The sequence below is a fragment of the Rhinopithecus roxellana genome, chromosome 8 (assembly GCF_007565055.1).
Source record: "Rhinopithecus roxellana isolate Shanxi Qingling chromosome 8, ASM756505v1, whole genome shotgun sequence".
Taxonomy (NCBI): domain Eukaryota; kingdom Metazoa; phylum Chordata; class Mammalia; order Primates; family Cercopithecidae; genus Rhinopithecus; species Rhinopithecus roxellana.
The window spans coordinates 6,916,994-6,938,364 of NC_044556.1; the positions used below are offsets into that span (position 1 = coordinate 6,916,994).

The 21,371-nt window shown below is 53.9% G+C and overlaps 1 protein-coding gene across 4 annotated transcripts in view; it reads right to left on the reverse strand.

Moving 5' to 3' along the window:
• Positions 1 to 14,632, reverse strand: part of CERS4 (ceramide synthase 4) — a 51,843-nt gene extending 37,211 nt beyond the window's left edge. The window contains exon 1 of one of the 4 annotated variants that reach the window (XM_030936898.1): positions 14,428 to 14,632. The gene's annotated coding sequence lies outside the window, so the exon portion shown is untranslated. The remainder of the gene's footprint in view (positions 1 to 14,427) is intronic. The other 3 variants (XM_030936897.1, XM_030936894.1, XM_030936893.1) reach the window with 3 other exon arrangements.
• Positions 14,633 to 21,371: the final 6,739 nt, after the last annotated feature.

Here is a 21,371-nt window from a genome sequence, read left to right on the forward strand (position 1 = left end):
GCCGTTTCAAATCCTGTAAGTGCTCCCACTGGCCTGGCACTGTGCTCCCCAGCAAATGGACCTTGGCAAATGCCATTCCCCTACCAGTAATGCCCTCCCCTCAGCCTGCCAAATTCTTCCCAGCTCTTCACGACCCTGTTCAACAGACAGTTCCTCTAGGAGGGCCTACCAATCGCCCCTGAGCTGGGTCAGGGGACACTCCCCTTCTGGGTTCTCCTACCTCATCTTTCTCAGGGGCAACAATGTGGAGTCTCGCTGTGTTGCTCAGGCTGGAGTGCAGTGACACAATCTCTGCTCACTGCAATCTCCACCTCCCAGGTCAAGCGATTCTCCTGAGTAACTGGGATTATAGGCGAGTGCTACCACGCCCAGCTAATTATTGTATTTTTAGTTAGAGACGAGTTTTCACCATGTTGGTCAGGCTGGTCTCGAACCATTGACCTTGTGATCTGCTTGCCTTGGCCTCCCAAAGTGCTGGGATTACAGGAGTGACCCATTGTGCCTGGTCTTTTTTTTTTTTTTAAAGACGGAGTCTTGCTCTGTCGCCTAGGCTGGAGGTGCAGTGGTGTGATCTCAGCTCACTGCACCCTCCACCTCCCAGGTTCAAGCGATTCTCCTGCCTCAGCCTCCCAAGTATCTGGGACTACAGGCATGCACCATGATGCCTATCTAATTTGTTTTGTATTTTTAGTAGAGACAAGGTTTCACCATCTTGGTCAGGCCGATCTCCAACTCCTGATTTCAAATGATCCACCTGCCTCAACCTTCCAAAATGCTGGGATTACAGGAATGAGCCACTGTGTCCAGCCACGGACAACTGTTTTTTGTGTTTTTGTTTTTGAGACAGGGTCTTGCTTTGTTGCCCAGGCTGAAGTGCAGTGACATGATCAAAGTTCACTGCAGTTTTGACCTCCCAAGCTCAAGTGATCCTCCCACCTCAACTTTCTGAGTAGCTGGGATTATAGGTATGCACTACCACGGCTAATTTTGTCTTTTTTTTTTTTTTTTTTTTTTTTTTTTTTTTTAAGACAGCCTGTTGCCCAGGCTGGAGCACAATGGTGAGATCTTGGTTTACTGCAACCTCCGCCTCCCAGGTTCAAGTGATTCTCCTACCTCAGCCTCCCAAGTAGACTGGATTACAGGCGTATGCCACAATGCCCGGCTAATTTTGTATATTTTTAGTAGAGACAGGGTTTCACCGTGTTGGTCAGGTTGGTCTCGAACTCCTGAGCTCAAGTGATCCACCCACCTCAGCCTCCCAAAGGGCTGGGATTACAGGCATGAGCCACTGTGCCTGACCCAGCCAATTTAAAATCATAATTAAAAAAAAAATTGTAGAGACGAGGTCTCACTATGTTTCCCAGGCTGGTCTCAAACTCCTGGGTTCAAGTGATCCTGCTGCCTCAGCCTCCCAAAGTGCTGGGATTCCAGGTACGTGCCACCACGCCCAGCTAATTTTTTTTTTTTTGGTATGGACAGGGTTTCCCTATGTTTCCCAGGCTGGTCTCAAATACCTGGCCTCAAGTGATCCTCCCACTCCCGGCCTCCCAAAGTGCTAGGACTATAGATGTGAGCCACTGCACCCAGCCAGAGACAACTGTCTTTCCCCACATCCTGGTGATGGGGACCTGTCCATTTTCCCAGCACCTGACACACGACGGGTGGCAGGGAACTGTCTACTGACTGCACAAATGAATAAAAGGCTCAACTGAGACCGGGGCACCCAGGATCCCAGAGAACAACCGAGCTCCAGTTTCAGGCTTTCTCACAACCCTCATGGCCACTTTCCCCCATCCCTCTTCCACCTGTGCTATGAGGCACTCGCTGCTCTCCTTCCAAAGACTCATGCTGGCCAGGCACAGTGGCTCATGCGTGTAATCTCAGCACTTTGGGAGGCCGAGGCAGGTGGATCACCTGAGGTCAGGAGTTTGAGACCCGCCTGGCCAACATGGCGAAACCCCATCTCTACTAAAAATACAAAATTAGCTGGGTGTGGTGGCGCACGCCTGTAATCCCAGCTACTCAGGAGGCTGAAGCAGGAGAATCGTTGAAACTGGGAGGCAGAGGTTGCGGTGAGCCGAGATTGCACCAGTGCACTCCAGCATGAGCAACAAGAGTGAAACTCCATCTCCAAGAAAAAAAAAAGTTCGGCCGGGCGTGGTGGCTCAAGCCTGTAATCCTAGCACTTTGGGAGGCCGAGACTGGCGGATCACGAGGTCAGGAGATCGAGACCATCCTGGCTAACATGGTGAAACCCCGTCTCTACTAAAAATACAAAAAACTAGCCGGGCGAGGTGGCGGGCGCCTGTAGTCCCAGCTACTCCGGAGGCTGAGGCAGGAGAATGGCGTAAACCCGGGAGGCGGAGCTTGCAGTGAGCTGAGATCCGGCCACCACACTCCAGCCTGGGCGACAGAGTGAGACTCCATCTCAAAAAAAAAAAAAAAAAAAAAAAAAAAAAGTTCATGCTGGCCAGGCACAGTGAGTCACACCTGTAATCCCAGTACTTCTCAGAGGCTGAGGCAAGAGGATCACTTGAGCCCAGGAGTTCCAGACCAGCCTGGGCAAGATAGTGAGACCCTGTCCCTAAAAAACAACAACAACAACAAAAGTTAAAAATTAGCTGGGCATGGTAGTACACGCCTGCAGTCCCAGCTCCTCAGGAGGACCTCTTTGAGCCCAGGAGGTCAAGGCTGCAGTGAGCTACGATTGCACTGCTGCACTCCAGCCTGAGTGACACAGCAAGACCCTATGTATAAAAATAAAATTTTAGGTCAGGCGCAGTGGCTCATGCCTGTAATCCCAGAACTTTGGGAAGCCGAGGCAGGCTGATCACCTGAGGTCAGGAGTTCAAGACCAGCCTGGCCAACATGGTGAAACCCCATCTCTACAAAAAAATACGAAACTAGCTGGGCATGATGGCAGGTGCCTGTAATCCCAGTTACTCAGGAGCATGAGGTAGGAGAATCGCTTGAACCCAGGAGGCCGAGGTTGCAGTGAGCTGAGATTACACCACTGCACTCTAGCCTGGGGGACAGAGCGACACTCCATCTCAAAAAAAAAAAAAAAAAGGAAATATAGAATAAAATTTTAGGCTGGGTGTGGTGGCTCATGCCTGTAATCCCAGCACTTTTGTAGGCTGAGGAGGGCGGATCACTCGAGGTCATGAGTTTGACCTCAATGTGGTGAAGCCCCGTCTCTACTAACACAAAAAAATTAGCTGGGCATGGTAATCCCAGCTGCTCAGGAGGCCAAGGCAGGAGAATCGCTTGAACCTGGGAAGTGGAGGCTGCAGTGAGCCAAGATCATGCCACTGCACTCCAGCGTGGATGACAGAGCAAGATTCCGTCTCAAAAAAATAAGAAAAAAAAATGTTGGCCAGGCGTGGTGGCCCAAGCCTGTAATCCCACCACTTTGGGAGGCCGAGACGGGCGGATCACGAGGTCAGGAGATCGAGACCATCCTGGCTAACACGGTGAAACCTCGTCTCTACTAAAAGAATACAAAAAACTAGCCAGGCGAGGTGGCGGGCGCCTGTAGTCCCAGCTACTCGGGAGACTGAGACAGGAGAATGGCGTGAACCCGGGAGGCGGAGCTTGCAGTGAGCTGAGATCCGGCCACTGCACTCCAGCCTGGGCTGGAGTAGAGCGAGACTCCATCTCAAAAAAAAAAAAAAAAGAAAAAAGAAAAAAAAATGTTAAAAGGCTCACATTGTTTGTTTACCGAAATACATTTATTTTCAGAAGACGCTCTCTCTCCCTGAAAGAGCAAGCCAGCATTGGCATCACGTACACAGGCTAGCCATGAAAACAAATACAATGAAACAAAGCAAAGTGCAGTCCTGGCCAGTTCCTGATGCTGGCAAGGCTGCCAGCCCTGGCCTTGGGCACTCTAGATTCTAGGAGAGGTGAGCAAGTATCTGTTAGCATGCCTTGAAGGACACAGCAACAGAACCAGGTGCAGTGGCTCACACCTGTAATTCCAATACTTTGGGAAGCTGGGGCGGGAGGATTGCTTGAGCCTAGCAGTTCAAGACTAGCCTGAGCAACACAGCGAGACCCTGTCTCTGTTTAAAAAAACAAACAAACACAGGCCGAGCGCGGTGGTTCATGCCTGTAATCCCAGCACTTTGGGAGGCTGAGGAGGGCAGATCACGAGGTCAGGAGATCGAGACCATCCTGATTAACAGGGTGAAACCCCGTCTCTACTAAAACAAAATACACAAAAACTAGCTGGGCGAGGGGGCGGGCGCCTGTAGTCCCAGCTACTCGGGAGGCTGAGGCAGGAGAATGGCGTGAACCCGGGAGGCAGAGCTTGCAGTGAGCTGAGGTTGTACCACTGCACTCTAGCCCAGGCGACAGAGTGAGACTCTGTCTCAAACAAAACAAAACAAAACAAAACAACAGCAGCAGCAGTAACGGAAGCCCTCAGCCTTGATGCCATGGGAAGGTGGCAGAGATTTCAGGAGGGAGCGATTCTGGGAGCTCTCCTGGCAATGCGGGTTGCCCATGGAGGCTGTCCCATTCCTGGAGGTCACTCAGAGTCTGGTTGGCCTCTTGCAGGTGACAGTGGCCAGAGTGGGGAAGCTGGGTCAGAATAGGTAGAGAGGCTCAGCCGGACGTGGTGGCTCATACCTATAATCCCAGCACTTTGGGAGGCTGAGGCAGGCAGATCACCTGAGGCCAGGAGTTCCAGATCAGCCTGGCCAACATGGTGAAATCCCAGATCTACTAAAAATACAAACATTAGCGGGGCCATGGTGGTGCATGCCTGTAATCCCAGCTGCTCAGGAGGCTGAGGCAAGAGAATCACTTGAACCCGGGAGGCGGAGGTTGTAGTGAGCCGAGATCACACCACTGCATTCCAGCCTGGGTAACAGAGCATGACTCTGTCTCCAAAAAAGAAGAGATAGAGATACGGAGGCTGATGGTGGAGGAGGTGGCAGAGATAGGAGCTTGGGGGAGGGGTGCTGAGGTCTGGGTAGGGTGTCTTCAAGGGGTGAGGGTGGCAGGTTGGGATGAGTATCTGGGGTAGATCTGGAAACTGTCTGCTTGGGCAGGAATACGGGGACACACAGCCTAGGGGTGGGAGGGGGTGAGGAGAGCCAGGTGGGCAAATTCCAGGCATGGAATTCTAAGATGGTACCATCTGAGACGGTGTAAAATAACGGTGAGGGCAGGAGCCGTGGAGCTCCAGGGTCCCCAGGCATCCACTTAACAAACCTTTTTTTTTTTTTTTTTCCAGAGACAGGATTCCACTCTGTTGCCCAGGCTGGAGTGCAGTGGCGGGATCCTCACTCACTGCAGCCTCGAACTCTTGGGTTCAAATGTTCCCCCTGCCTCAGCCTCCCAAGTAGCTGAGACTATAGGCACCCAGGCCACTACACCCAGCTAATATTTTTTTTTGAGACGGAATTTTGCTCTTGTTGCCTAGGCTGGAGTGCAATGGCAGATCTCGGCTCATTGCAACCTCCGTCTCCCGGGTTCAAGCGATTTTTCTCCCTTAGCCTCCTGAGTAGCTGGAGTTACAGGCATGTGCCACCACACCTGGCTAATTTTTTTGTATTTTTAGTACAGATGGGATTTTACCATGTTGGTCAGGCTGGTCTCAAACTCCTGACCTCAGGTGATCCACCCGCCTTGGCCTCCCAAAGTGCTGGGATTACAGGCATAAGCAAGCCACTGTGCCCAGCCCTCACCCAGCTAATTAAAAAAAAATTTTTTTTGGCTGGACACAGTGGCTCAAGCCTGTAATCCCAGCACTTTGGGAGGCCAAGACAGGCGGATCACGAGGTCAGGAGATCGAGACCATCCTGGCTAACACAGTGAAACCCCGTCTCTACTAAAAAATACAAAAAACTAGCCGGGCGAGGTGGCGGGCGTCTGTAGTCCCAGCTACTCGGGAGGCTGAGGCAGGATAATGGCGGTAAACCCGGGAAGCGGAGCTTGCAGTGAGCTGAGATCCGGCCACTGCACTCCAGCCTGGGCGACAGAGCGAGACTCCGTCTCAAAAAAAAAAAAAAAAAAAATTTTTTTTCTAGAGATAGGGTCTCACTATGTTGCCCAGCCTGGTCTCAAACTCCTGGACTCAAGCTTTCCTTGAGCCTCAGCCTCTCAAAGTGTTGGGATGACAGGTGCAAGCCACTGTGTCCAGCCTCCAGGCATCCATCTGAACCTACATGGGCCTGCAGTCCTGCCCGGGTCTCAGAGGAGCTGGGGGCAGTGGGTTGAGACATTAGTAATCTGTGGACCTCAGAGCCTGCTCCTATCCTGCAGGGTGGCTCAGGCAGCTGGAGTCCTCTGTGAAATCAATTCACCATCTTTTTTTGCGGGAGATGAAGTCTCGCTCTGTCACCCAGGCTGGAGTGTAATGGCATGATCTAGGCTCACTGCAACCTCCACCTCCTGGATTCAAGTGATTCTCCTGCCTCAGCCTCCCAAGTCGCTGGGACCACAGGCACCTGCCACCACGCCCAGCTAAGTTTTGTATTTTTAGTAGAGATGGGGTTTTACCATATTGGCCAGGCTGGTCTCGAACTCCTGGCCTCAAGTGATCCTCCTGCCTCGGTCTCCCAAAGTGCTGGGATGACAGGCATGAGCCACCACACCCGGCCTCAAGTCACCATCTTGATACTCGTCCATCTAGTGAAGAAAGAAGCCACAGAGAGCCCCCACAGAGCACACGTCTTCCGTCAGCCCTCTGAGTTGGATGGGTTAGCACAGAGAAGGGCCTCCAGTGGGGAGGCAGAGGCTACCCACAGCCCCTTTAAGGGCCAGAGGTGTTTGTGTAACTGGAGGCAAAGCGTTTCCTCTCAGATGACGGTCCAGGACTGCCCCTCCACTGGGCTACACACAGACGGAGTCCATCCCTCTCTCCGCAGTGGCTCTGAGTACAAGCCTATCCCTTCTCCACCTCAAGATCTCCTGGGAGGCTCCCTGTGGCTCCTGACCTGGCATTTGAGGCCTTTGTGACCCGGTCGAGCCCACCGCCCTGTCCTGGCCTCGCTGTCTGCCCTCCCACAGCCACCTTGACTCCGAGGTTCTCAGCCTAGGGTCTCCACGGGCGGATTCCCAGAGTCTGCTTCAATTTTTGGAATGTCGCTCTGATGCCATTCCCAGATGCCAGGTCTTTGCCTGGGCCACTCCCTCTAAGTCACTGTTCAGCATTCCATTATCTGATGCCTGGCATGGTTAAACCTTCAAGTGGGCAGCTTACCTGTGGCTGCCTCCAGGAAGTCTCGAAGACTCCCAGCCTGGGTCAAGAGCCTCTCCTTGGTCATGCGCAGTGGCTCATGCCTGTAATCCCAGTGCTTTGGGAGGCCAAAGCGGGTAGATCACCTGAGGTCAGGAGTTCAAGACCAGCGTGGCCAACATGGTGAAACCTCATCTCTAGTAATAATACAAGAATTAGCTGGGTGTGGTGGCACGTGCCTGTAATCCCAGTTACTTGGGAGGCTGAGGGAGTAGAATCACTTGAACCTGGGAGGCAAAGGTTGCAATGAGCCAAGATTGTACCACTGCACATTCCAACCTGGGCGACAGAGTGAGACTCTGTCTCAAAGTAAAAATAAAAACAAAAAAGAAAGGCCAAATGCAGATCCCAGCACTTCGGGAGGATGAGGCGGGCAGATGACTTGAGATCAGGAGTTCAAGAGCAGCCTGGCCAGCATGGCAAAACCCTGTCTCTACAAAAGAATACAAAAATTAGCCAGGCGCGGTGGCTCACACCTGTAATCCCAGCACTTCGGGAGGCTGAGACGGGCGGATCACGAGGTCAGGAGATCGAAACCATCCTGGCTAACACGGTGAAACCCCGTCTCTACTAAAAATAGAAAAAAATTAGCCAGGCATGGCCGGGCGCGGTGGCTCAAGCCTGTAATCCCAGCACTTTGGGAGGCCGAGACGGGTGGATCGCGAGGTCAGGAGATCGAGACCATCCTGGCTAACACGGCGAAACCCCGTCTCTACTAAAAAATACAAAAAACTAGCCGGGCGAGTTGGCGGGTGCCTGTAGTCCCAGCTGCTTGGGAGGCTGAGGCAGGAGAATGGCGTAAACCCGGGAGGCGGAGCTTGCAGTGAGCTGAGATCCGGCCACTGCACTCCAGCCTGGGCGACAGAGCGAGACTCCGTCTCAAAAAAAAAAAAAAAAAAAAAAAAAAAAAAAAAAAAAAAAAAAAAAAAATTAGCCAGGCATGGTGGCGGGCGCCTATAGTCCCAGCTACTCGGGAGGCTGAGGCAGGAGAATGGTGTGAACCTGGGAGGCGGAGCTTGCAGTGAGCAGAGATTGCACCACTGCACTCCAGCCTGGGCGACAGAGTGAGACTCTGTCTCAAAAAAAAAAAAAAAAAAAAAAAAAAAAAGAAAAGCCTCTCCTTGCCTTCAGTGTCTCTGATTGCTTTCCTTGCACCCTGGTTAATCTGCCTTGTAACTTACAGGGACACGTCTGTCTTCCCGCTGAATGAGGGGTTTCCAGAAAGGCAGTAAACAAGTCCACTTCCTGTCTCAGCCCATCACTCACTCCCACTCAGGCCCCAGCCCTAATGTCACCTCTTCAGAGGGGCCCTGACTGCCCAAAATAAAGTAATGTCTCTTCGCTCTTCATCACACTTCTGTTGCACAGGCTGGATTGCAGTGGTGTGATCTTGGCTCACTCACTACAACCTCTGCCTCCCTGGTTCAAGCAATTCTCCTGCCTCAGCCTCTTGAGTAGCTGGGACTACAGGTGTGCACTGCTGCACCTGGCTAATTTTTGTATTTTTAGTAGACAGGGTTTCGCCATGTTGGCCACGCTGGTCTCGAACTCTTGACCTCAGGTGATCCACCCACCTCGGCCTCCCAAAGTACTGGGATTACAGGTGTGAGCCACTGCGCCTGGCCCTGTTGCTTGGCTTTTGCTGTTTGTCCTCTAGGCCCCTGATGAGGCTGCCATCCCTGCATCCCTAGGGCTCCCGTCACCTATCTGAGAACGTCCTGGCTCCTCCATCCAGCTCTGGCTGCTTGCCCACTGGCTGCTGCCGCCACTTCCGCTTCCTCCTCCTCCCTCTTCTCCCCACTGACCTTCACCGCCTCTGCTTCCATACGCGCATCAGCATACTTCCCTGGCTACTTCCCTCTCCCAGTTCAGCTGAGCCCCATTGCGTGGAGGCGAAAGGGAGAAGCATTGGCCACTGAGTGGTCCTCCTCTCCTTCCTCCTGCCAGCTTCCTCAGCCTTCAAGTTTCGAGCACCCCAGCACAGGTGACCACTGCACGTACAGGATGACAAAGTAACCATGCAAAAGCAGTAGGATCCCATAACCTTTCACCCCTTGAGCAAGGACTCTCCAGGGTCTGCTGTGGTTAGACTGGGGATCCCCAAGGACCTTCAGCCTCTTCCTCGGCTCCTCTCTCTACTGTATGACTCTTTGCTCAGTTTGCTCCAGCCACCCCAGCCTCATTGCCGTTCCTCCAACACACCAGGCATGTTCCAGCCTCAGGGCCTTTGCACCTGCTGGGCCTTCTGCCCGGAGCACTGTTCCTCCAGATGTCTAGCTGCTCCTTCAAGCCTCATCCTTGTCCCCGTCACCTTCTCCCTGCAGGGACATCAGCTCTGTAAGGCTTCCTGTGGCTGACTGTCCCCAGTGCCTCCCATTGCAGACACTTCCTAAGTCTGTGCTGAATGAACACATGACAGACAGACAGACAGACGGACAGACAGACGGACAGGGGTGGGAGGAAGGCAGGGCCAGGCACAGGGCAGAAGCAGTCCCCCAGGCATGGCTGATAGGAAATGATCACTCTTCAGACACAGTGTTGTGGGACCCTGGACTAAAATCTGTCTCTAGGAGTCCAGGAGGGGGTAGGGAGGGAATTTGAACTGAGCTCCAGGCAGTGCAGTGTGTGTATGTGTGTGTGACAGCATCCTATTAACAAAGGTCTAGAGTCTAGACTCAGGGAGGGGAAGGTCTCTTCTATGCTACTCTGTTTTTTGTTTGTTTCTGAAACAGTGTCTTGCTCTGTCACCCAGGCTGGAGTGCAGTGGCGCAATCTCAGCTCACTGTAACCTCTGCCTCCTGGGTTCAAGCAATTCTCCTGTCTCAACCTCCCAAGTAGCTGGGATTACAGAAACATGCCACCACACAGGGCTAATTTTTATATTTTTAGTAGAGACGGGATTTCCCTATGTTGGCCAGGCTAGTCTCGAACTCTTAACCTCAGGTGATCTGCCCGCCTTGGCCTCTCAAAGTGCTGGGATTACAGGTGTGAGCCACTGTGCCAGGCCTCTCTATGCTACTCTGGTCAGAGCCATGATGGGTCTGAGGGGCCTACTCAAGGATGGCAAAGAAAAGCCTGTGCTTGGCCAGGTGCGGTGGCTCATGCCTATAATCCTAGTGCTTTGGGAGGTTGAGGCTGGAGGCTTGCTTGAGGCCAGGAGTTCAAGACCAGCCCAGGCAACATAGTGAGACCCCCCCCCTCCCCCCGTCCATCTGTACAAAAAAATTTTTTAACGATTAGCTAGGCATGGTGGTGCATGCCTGTGGTCCCAGCTCTCAGGGGGCTAAGGTAGGAGGACGACTTGAGCTCAGGAGACTGAGGCTGCAGTGAGTTATGATCATGCCACTGCACTCCAGCCTGAGTGACAGAGCAAGACTCTGCCTTTGAAAGAAAGAGGCCAAGTGCAGTGGCTCATGCCTGTAATCCCAGCACTTTGGGAGGCTGAGGCATTTGAGCTCAATAGTTTGAGACCAGCCTGGGCAACTGGCGAAACTCTACAAAATCACTACAAAAATTGCAAAAATTAGCCAGGTGTGGTGGCTCATGCCTGTAGTCCCAGGCTGATTGCTTAAACTTGAGAGGTGGAGGTTGCAGTGGGCCAAGATTGCACCCCTATACCCCAGCCTGGGCGATAGAGCCAGAACCTATCTCGAAAAAACAAAACAAAACAAAAAACAACAAAGAAAGAAAAGAGCCCGTACTGAAAGGCGTGGGGAAGAAAACAGGGTTGGTAAAGAGCAGTCACAAAAGAGAGTGAGACAGGCTGGGCGCGGTGGCACACACCTGTAATCCCAGCACTTTGGGAGCCCAAGACAGGTGGATCACCTGAGGTCAGGAGTTCGAGACCAGCCTGGCCAACATGGTGAAACTCGATCTCTACTAATAATACAAACATTAGCCGGGTATGGTGGCATGCGCCTGTAATCCCAGCGACTCAGAAGGCTGAGGCAGGAGAATTGCTTGAACCTGGGAGGTAGAGGTTGCAGTGGGCCAAGATCGCACCACTGCACTCCAGCCTGAGCAACAAGAATGAAACTCCATTCCAAAAAAAAAAAGTAAGATGCCTGCTACTAAATTATCAAACAGGGGTTTCAAGTTCCTTTCCTCCTATGAAAGCTCCAGCTTCCTTGGCTCCCAGCTTGCCACCCACTCCTGGTTTTCCTTCTGCCCTTTTTCTGCTGTCTCCCAAGCTCCCAGCTTGCTTCAAAGCCCATCCTACGCCGTACCACCTGGGTGTCTAGTGGCATTGCAATTTCCAGATGCTGAGAACAAATTGCTGACTTGTACCTAAAGCTGCTCTGCCATGAGCAGCTGCTCCCTCCCCGGGGCCTCTCCATACCTCTCCAAGATCCAGCCAAGTCTCACCCGTCCACGCCTTCACCTGGTCTGGCCCCATCATTTCTTCCCTATCCTGGTGCAGTCCCTTCCATCCTGGTCTCCAGGCTCCTGCCTTCGACCCCTGCAGTCTGTTCCCTGAGCTCTAAATAATGCCAAATACTTGTTTAAGGTTAGCAGGCTGGCTCTGCCCTTTCTCCTCTCCCCTCTTCTGGATCTTACAGCCCTGGCTTTGTGGTTCTTTCATCCAAGCACCCTGGCAGTTTCTCTCCTCTGCAGTTTGCCCACTGGTCTCTTGGCCTGGTGAACTCCTCCTCACCCTTAGTGACCCAGCCAACTGTCACCTCCTCCAGGAGGCCTTCCCTGACTCCTCCTTAGGCTGAGTCAGGTGACTTCTCTGGACTCCCCCTGGCCCTAGGCATGACTCTGTTTTTTTTTTTTTTTTTTGGGAGATAGTCTCACTTTGTCACTCAGGCTGGAGTGCAGTGGCACGATCTCGGCTCACTGCAAACTCCGCCTCCCAGGTTCAAGAGATTCTCCTGCCTTGGCCTCCCATGTAGCTGAGATTATAGGTACATGCCACCATGCCCGGCTAATTTTTGTATTTTAGTAGAGACGGGGTTTCACCATGTTGGCCAGGCTGTTCTCGAAATCCTGACCTTAGGTGATCTGCCCGCCTCAGCTTCCCAAATTGCTGGGATTACAGGTGTGAGCCACTGCACCTGGCTCCTCTGTGATATTTTAATAGCCTCCAGCTCTGTGATATTCTCGTGATATTTTAATAGCCTGTTTAGCAAGTATTCACCACCAGCCAGGCACCGTGTTCAGCTCTTTACCTATAGGTCATGACTGCTATTATCCCATTTTACAGGTGGAGAAACTGAAGCACGAGGTGGTGAAGTCAGTAGCCCAGAGGCCCTCAACTCAAAGTGGCAGGACAGGGCTTGCGCGTGGCTGGGGGTGGGGGGTGGTCAGGTTTAAGCCCAGCCGATGGGAAAGGGAGAAGCTTGTGGTTCTCAGAGAAAGGGGCAGGGCAGCGAGCTCCCAAGGCACCTGCCTTTCTCTGCCATCCTACCGGTGGGAGGAGGGGACCTGGGCCCACTTCTCCTGCCAACTACAGGCATCCCAGTGGCTCCTGAGCCAAGACATTCTGTGCCAGGCACTGGTCCAACCGCTTTATTCAACCTGCAGACAGCCCTGGGTCGGTAGGTGGACCCTGTTGTGAATTTCTCAGAGGAGAAAATGGAAGTCCACACATCCGAAAACTCTCACCGGGCATTAGAGCCCTCCACGGTTCCTTAGGGGTGTGGCTGCTACCAAGATCTGCCTAACCTCGGTTTTCATTGATCCATGAACACTGCCAGGGCTCACATACCCATTTTACAGATGGGTAAACTGAGGTTCAGCAACCTTTCCCTGGGGGGCCCTACAGCCGGTTCAATGACCAAGGCCGCCACCCCCGCCACCCACTGCCCAGGCTCAAAGTACCTCTGCTGGCAGTGGGTGAGCTGGAAAAGCAGGTAAGAAAAGTCCTCACTGCCTCTTCCTCCACGCCTGGCTGGGCCTGCTGGGGCCCAGGTGCACTGAATAAGGCTTCTAGTCAGCCCTCCAGCTCCACTTCTGTGTTTATTCACAGCAGCTGCTCAGGGAAGGCAGACCCATTTGAGGCTGGGGAGGCCGAGGGCTTCAAAGGCAGTTCCACAGTCCAGGAACCCTATCCCCATATAACAGACCCAGGTCCCCCCAGTGGGGTCACCCTGGCCTCTGCGCTCAGATGGCCGAGCTCTTGCCTGAGCTCACACTGGAGTCGATGGGTGCATTCCCCCATCTCATAGGTTTTGCAAACCACAACAGCCTCTCCCTGCCTGCCTCCCTGTGTCCCCCAGAGTGGCTTCTCCCCAGGTCTCCCATCCCAGCAATGAAAGCCTCTTCTATATCGGTTCCCCACGCCTCACTTGCAAACAGACAGAATTAGATGACGCTCCTCTGCCAAAGCGAATTTTCAGTTCACCCACTTCCTATCACACCTTCCAGCCAGGTCAGGCGAGCAGCCCCCTTCCAAATATCCCCATCACAGCGGCTACGGGATATTCTTAAGACACAATCCGATCACGCCATGCACCTGCTGTTCCAAGCCTCCCTGGCCCCCACCGCCCTGAGAACGGGTTCCACACTCTCCTCGCCGCTTCCCAGACCCCGGCAAACCTCTCTCTCCACCTCCGACCCTCCCTTCTCCGCGTTTCAGCCACGCTGGCCTCTTTTCTGCTCGGCACACACTCCCGGCTGGGCCCTGCCCCACAATCTTGCTGTTTCCTGGGCCTAAAAAGCCCTCGCTGGATGGTCCAACCAGGCCAAATGATATTATCCCCACCTGGGCACCTCCACCTCACCCCGGCCGCCTGATGCGTTAGCTCCGGATTGGAATGACGCGTTTAAGCGGTTCTCAGAAGCCGTCTACGCGGCCGGGCTGCGGGTTCCAAGGCCAGGGTCCCAGCTGCGTCCCCAGCCCTGGCACGTCGGGGGCACGGGGCGCTCCCCCGGCTCACACATCCGAATTCGCCCGCGTCACGAGGCCAGGATCGCCCCTACTCGCTCCTGCCCGTTTCGCAGCCGCATCCTCCGACACCCGCAGCACCCTGGCCCTCGTGGGGGAGCGCGGACCGCTCGGGGAGACGGCCCAGATGGGGAGCCCCGAGGGGGACAGTCCCCGGCGGGGTGATGGGGGCTGGAGCCCAGTTGCGAGTGGGGGCCGCCTGTGACCGCCATGGCTGCGGAGGCGGGGCCGGGGCCAGCCGTGAAGGTGGCGTCCGGGGCGGTGTTCGCAGCGCGGGGCGCTCGCTTACCTGGGGGCGCAGGCGGCAGAACGCACCGAGAGCCTACGGCGGGGCTGGGGACGGCGCGCCTGGCGGGGTACCCGGAGCAACTGCAGGCACGCGAAGCCCGCTCCAGGCAACCGGACTCTGCTCCCGGCCTGGCCTCGGCCCCCAGCAGGGGAAAAAAGGATTGAGTCGGGGGAGGCCGGGGCGGGGCTGCGGGGGCGGGGCCTGGGCGGGGCTCGCGCCTCAGAACGGTGGGGCCTGGCGCTGGGCTGGGGCCCTGGAGAGGCGGGGTCTGGCGCGGGGCGGGGAACTTGGAGGGGCAGGGCCTGGAGTGGGCGCGGGGTCCCCCAGGCGCTTGTCCCCCTCGGCGCAACTAGGCCTCTCCCTAGCCCCTGACCCCGCCCCCCATTCCCGCTCCGCCCATCTCTGCCCCGCTGCGCGCCTGGCCCGGGTCCAGCCTCGCGTCTCAAGCCTGCGCTTTATCTCTCGCCTTTGAACCCAGCATTGTCCGCTGCGCGCTCCGTCCGCCCCGGCTTCACCCTTGTTCGCTGTCTCCCCGGTCCCCTCCCGGGTCCCCTCTTCTGCCGGAGATGCTCTGGCTCCGCTCATCTGTCCATACCCCCACACTCCTGGGGCGCCCTGAGCCTCTGGGGCGCGCAGTTGGGTGGTGCACAGGGGAGGCCCAGACTTCTCCAGGCCTCATCGGCCACCCTGGGTACCCCGACTCTGGGGCCCTGTAGGAGGGCCAGTCCAGGGGTTCGCCCGAGGCGCGCGCGGGGGCCAACCGAGAAAGTGAGGGCATCTGGGCAAAGGCTGCGGTTTGGTGGGGTGCAGGGGTCAGGCGGCAGAGCTGGGGAGATAAGATGGGAGATAGGCCGGGTGGGTGGTGGCACAGCCCTGGTTTTGGCTGAGGGCAGCAGCAGTGGGGGCTGGGTCCCCCGCTTGCCTGATAGAACCGAAAATGACCGGATCTCAGCAGCGCAGGGAGCCTGGGCGATCCCTGAATAGAGGACAGTCCCAGGGGGTTTCAGAGTCGCTGGCCCACCTCGTGTCCTCTGGGCAAGTGGCTTCACCTTACAGAGACAATAAGCCTCTGTAAAATGGGGATAATAAATCTTTCTCTGACTCAGCTCAGCAGACCCAAGACCCATCGGGGTGAAGTTGAGGCCTCCCTGGCCATAGGGCCCTAGGCAAGCTGAGATTTTATTTCCTCACAGAAAAGGGGCGCGGGGAGCGGGCGCGGCGGGGGCGGTCAGGGAGGCAAGAGACCTCTGTTGCAAGTGTGGAAGAACCTGTCCCTCCAAGTTCAGACTCCTGGCCTTTGCACTTAGCTTTCCCTCTGCTACACTGTTTCTCTTTTCTTTCTCTCTCTCTCTCTCTCTCTCTCTCTTTTCTTTCTTTTGGCAGGGGGACGAAGTCTCGAATTGTAGCCCAGGCTGGAGTGCAATGGCGCGATCTCAGCTCGCTGCAACCTCCGCCTCCCAGGTTCACTTGATTCTCCTGCCTCAACCTCCCGAGTAGCTGGGATTACAGGCGCATACCACCATACAGGGCTAATTTTTTTTATTGTATTCATTTTTTTTTTTTTTTAGTAGAGACGGGGTTTCACTATGTTGGCCACACTGGTCTCAAACTCCTGACCTCGTGATCTGCCGGCCTTGCCTCCCAAAGTGCTGGGATTACAGGCGTCAGCCAGCACGACTGGCCTTCTCTTTTCTTTTTTTCTTTTTCTTTTTTTTTTTTTAAATCTGTTAGAGGCTGGGCGTGGGGGCTCACACCTGTAATCCCAGCACTTTGGGAGGATGAGGCAGGTGCATCACCTGAGGTCAGGAGTTCGAGACCAGCCTGGCCAACATGGCGAAATCCCGTCTCTACTAAAAACACAAAAATTAGCTGGAAGTAGAATTGCGTGAACCCAGGAGACACAGTGAAACCCCGTCTCTACTAAAAGTACAAAAAATTAGCCGGGCATGGTGGTGCACACCTGTAGTCCCAGCTACTTGAGAGTCTGAGGCAGGAGAATCGCTTGAACCCAGGAGGCAGAGGTTGCAGTGAGTCAAAATTACACTGCTGCACTCCAACCTGGGTAACAGGGAGACTGTTTCAATTAAAAAAATATATATATATATTTGGTAGAGGTGGGGTCTACGTTGCTCAGTGTGGTCTGGAACTCTTAGGCTCAAGTGATCCTCCTGCCTCTGCTTTCCAAGGTGCTGGGATTACAAGCGAGAGCTGCCATGTCCCAGCCTCTTTCCCTTTTCAAAAGCATAACATCATTCTCCCTCAGCCTCAGTCCCCTTCTTCCTCCATTGCCTACTCTACCCCACCCCACCGTATTCACCTGTTTATTTTCTCCTCTCCTTCTCTCCAAGAGCTTGTTTGCATGCCTGGAAAAGAAAGATAAAAAGGCAGCTTTTCTCAGTTGTTGTGATTAGGGAGCTATTGAATATCGTGCGTTGCACCCTCCAGGGTGCTCAGAGCATGACATTTGTTTGTATTAATAATAATATATGACCGGGCTTGGTGGCTCACACCTGTAATCCCAGCACTTTGGGAGGCTGAGGTGAGTGGATTGCTTGAGCTCAGGAGTTTGAGACGAGCCTCGGTAACATGGCAAGAGCCCCATCTCTACCAAAACTACAAAAATTAGCCAAGTGTGGTGGTGTGCTCCGGTAGTCCCAGCTATTCAGGAGGCTGAGGTGGGAGGATCACTTGAGCCCAGAAGTCAAGGCTGAAGTGAGCTATGATCATGCCACTGAACTCCAGCCTGGGCATCAGAGTGAGATCCTGTCTCATTTAAAAAAATAAATAAATAAAGGAGGCCGGGCGTGCTGGCTCACGCCTGTAACCCCAGCACTTTGGGAGGCTGAGGTGGGCAGATCACGAGGTCAGGAGTTTCAGACCAGCCTGGCCAACATGGTGAAACCCCGTCTCTACTAAAAATACAAAAAATTAGCCGGGCATGGTGGTGGCGCCTGTAATCCCAGCTACTCAGGAGGCTGAGGCAGGAGAATGGCTTGAACCCGGGAGGCAGAGGTTGCAGTGAGCCGAGATCACGCCATTACACTCCACCCTGGGTGACAGAGTGAGACTCCGTCTCAAAATAAAAGAAAGACCAGTCTGGGCAACATAGTGAGACCCCCGTATCTATAAATAATAATGATAATATAATACAGGATACATGGTGGAATGGTGGAGTCCAAGCCCCAGGGGAGAAGCCCCAGGATTCCAGAGAAGCGGAGTAGGGGAGCTCAAAAGAGGACCCAGGCGGGCCAGGGCTGGGAAGAGAGTTCAGTTGGAAGGTAAAATGTTGGGAAGCTGGAGGAAAACACCTGGAGTCAGCCAAGCAGGAAGGGACTCAGGCTGCACTTTCTGCAGTTGGGCAGCTTCTTGCCTGTCCCTACCTTCCACCTAATCCCTGAGCATGGAGCTCAGGCCGGACCTCAAGCTTGAGAGTGAGTGGGTGTTCAGGGCAGGCTTCCTGGAAGAGGTGACATCTGAGCCCTGAGAAATGAGCGGGTGGGGGAACTATACTGAGAGGGAGTTTCCTGGGAGGACAGCAGGGCTGGCCCAGCCACAATAAGCCCTCCTGGGTTCTCCCCAGGGAGAGGCACCAATGGACTTATTTATTTTGAGATGGAGTCTTACTCTGTCATCCAGGCTGGAGTGCAGTGGTTCAATCTCAGCTCACTGCAACCTCTGCCTCCCAGGTTCAAGTGATTCTCCTGCCTCGGCCTCCCAAGTAGCTGGGATTACAGGCACCCACCACCACGCCCGGCTAATTTTTATATTTTTAGTGGAGATGGGGTTTCACCATGTTGGCCAGGCTGGTCTTGAACTCCTGACCTCAAGTGATCCCGCAAGGGATTATGGGCATGAGCCAACGCACCTGGCCAACAGTTGGACTTAAAATTAGGAAAGAACATTGTGGGAGGCTGGGAAAGGTGTCACTCCACCATGGGCAGCTGGATGGGAGGACCTGGGGCCTGGTTCGGGGGTGATGGACAGGAGGAGAGGGAGGGATTCCAGGGAGATTTAGAAGTAACATTATCAGAGCTCAGGGGATGAGGGAAGGCTAGAGCCTGGTTGGTGGCAGTGAGGGTCACCTCCTCTGCTCACCTTTCTCCAAGGGTCCCCCCTGCTCCATGCCTAAATATCCTCATCTGCCCAGAGTAGGTACTTGGCACCTGATCTCCCTCACCTGCCACCTGGCCCCTGCCCAGCTCCCCAGGGCACTTGGCAACCCAGCATAAGTCCAGCAGGCTAACCGGTTCTCGTTGACGATGGCTCCTGCCAAGCCAGGCCCTGCACCCACCTGAGGTTCCCAGTGGCTGAGCTGAATCACAGCCCTAGAACCCTGGGTGAGGAAAGGGCAGTGACAAATCTTGTCCTGGAGCAGTGACAAGCTGGTCATTGCTGGGGTTGTGCAAAGTGATGTAAAGAGATGGACACACCCGGCCTTCTCCGTGAAGCCGGTGCACTTCAACTTCCCATTTTAGGCCAGCTGGGACGGCTCGAGCCTGTAACCCCAGCACTTTGGGATGCCAGGGTGGGAAGATCGCTTGAGCCCAGGAGGTTTTTTTTTTTTTTTTTTTTTTTGGGAGCGAGTCTTGCTCTGTTGCCCAGGCTGGAGTACAGTGGCACCATCTTGGCTCACTGCAATCTCTGTCTCCCGGGTTCACGCCATTCTCCTGCCTCAGCCTCCCCAGTAGGTGGGATCACAGGCGCCCGCCACCATGCCTGGCTAATTTTTGTGGTTTTAGTAGAGACAGGGTTTTCCCATGTTGGTCAGGCTGGTCTCGAACTCCTGACCTCAGGTGATCCACCCGCCTTGGCCTCCCAAAGTGCTGGGATTACAGGCATGAGCCACCACGCCCAGTCTAGGTGGTTGTTTTTGATCCAAGCAACGATGAAACGAATAACCTGCTGCAGAGGTCATATGTCAACCCAGCATGAACAGATCTCATCAGTAAATTCCTAGAAGTGGAATTACTTGTCAAAGGGTGTGAGCAGGTGTATCTTGGATAACTATTGCCAAAGGTTTCCCCACAAAAGACTCAGCCTCCACATGTTATCAAACATTCTAATCTTTGCTAACTCAGAGGTTTAAAAGTATGTAGTTCTCATTTGCATTTGCATTTTTAATTTTATTTATTTATTTATTTATTTATTGTTTTTTTGAGACGAAGTCTCGCTCTTGTCCCCCAGGCTGGGGTGCAATGGCGTGATCTCGGCTCACTGCAACCTCTGCCTCCCAGGTTCAAGCGATTCTCCTGCCTCAGCCTCCCAAGTAGCTGGGACTATAGGTGCCTGCTACCACGCCCGGCTAATTCTTGTATTTTTAGTAGAGACGGGGTTTCATCATGCTGGCCAGGATGGTCCTGAACTCCTGACCTCAGGTGATCCACCTGCCTCCGCCTTCCAAAGTGCTGGGATTACAGGCGTGAGTCACTGTGCCCAGCCTGCATTTTTATTATTTCGAGTGAGGTTGAACATCTCTGTATTTAAAAACTGGATCTCAGGGCCAGGCAGGGTGGCTCATGCTTGTAATCCCAGCACTTTGGGAGGTCAAGGCCAGAGGATGGCTTGAGGTCAGGAGTTTGAGATGAGCCTGGGAAATAGTGAGATTCTATCTTTCTTTTTTTTTTTTTTTTTTTTTTTTTTGAGACGGAGTCTCGCTCTACCGCCCAGGCTGGAGTAGAGTGGCCGGATCTCAGCTCACTGCAAGCTCCGCCTCCCGGGTTTACGCCATTCTCCTGCCTCAGCCTCCCGAGTAGCTGGGACTACAGGCGCCTGCCACGTCGCCCGGCTAGTTTTTTGTATTTTTAGTAGAGACGGGGTTTCACCGTGTTAGCCAGGATGGTCTCGATCTCCTGACCTCGTGATCCGCCTGTCTCGGCCTCCCAAAGTGCTGGGATTACAGGCTTGAGCCACCACACCCGGCAAGATTCCGTCTTTCTATATATTTATTTTTAAGTGGATCTTGTCCACTTGTGGTCTCAGCTACTCAGGAGGCTCAGGGAGGAGGATCACTTGAGTCAGAAGTTTGCAGCTGCAGTGAGCTATGATTGCACCAGTGCCCTCTAGACTGGGCAACAGAGCAAGACCCTGTCTCTAAAATAAAACTTTTTTTTTTTTTTTGAGACGGAGTCTTGCTGTGTCGCCCAGGCTGGAGTGCAGTGGCCGGATCTCAGCTCACTGCAAGCCCCGCCTCCTGGGTTCATGCCATGCTCCTGCCTCAGCCTCCCGAGTAGCTGGGACTACAGGCGCCCGCCACGTCGCCCAGCTAGTTTTTTTTGTATTTTTTAGTAGAGACGGGGTTTCACCGTGTTCGCCAGGATGGTCTCGATCTCCTGACCTTGTGATCCGCCCATCTCGGCCTCCCAAAGTGCTGGGATTACAGGCTTGAGCCACCGCGCCCAGCCAAGGAAATTACTTCTTATTCTATGAGCTGCAATCTTCTTCCTCCATTTTTTTTTTTTTTTTTTGGAGATGGAGCCTCGCTCTGTTACCCAGGCTGGAGTGCAGTGGCGTGATCTTGGCTCATTACAGCCTGTGCCTCCCAGATTCAAGAGATTCTCCTGCTTCAGCCTCCCGCTGGGATTACAGGTGTGTACCACCATGCCCAGCTAATTTTTGCATTTTTAGTAGAGACAGAGTTCACCATGTTGGTCAGGATGGTTTCGAACTCCTGACCTCAGGTGATCCACCTGCCTCAGTCTCCCAAAGTGCTGAGATTACAGGACTGGGCCACCACACCCAGTCCTTTGGTAACTTTTATGTTTATTTTATTCTTAGAAAGGCCTTTCCTGTGCATTCAGTTGTACATCAGCCCCGACCTACTCCCCCAAAAAAACCTTTCTTGGCTAAGCCCCATGGCTCATACCTGTAATCTCAGCACTTTGGGAGGCTGAGGTGGGAGTATTACTTGAGACCAGGAGTTCAACGCTGGAGTGAGCTGTGAGCTG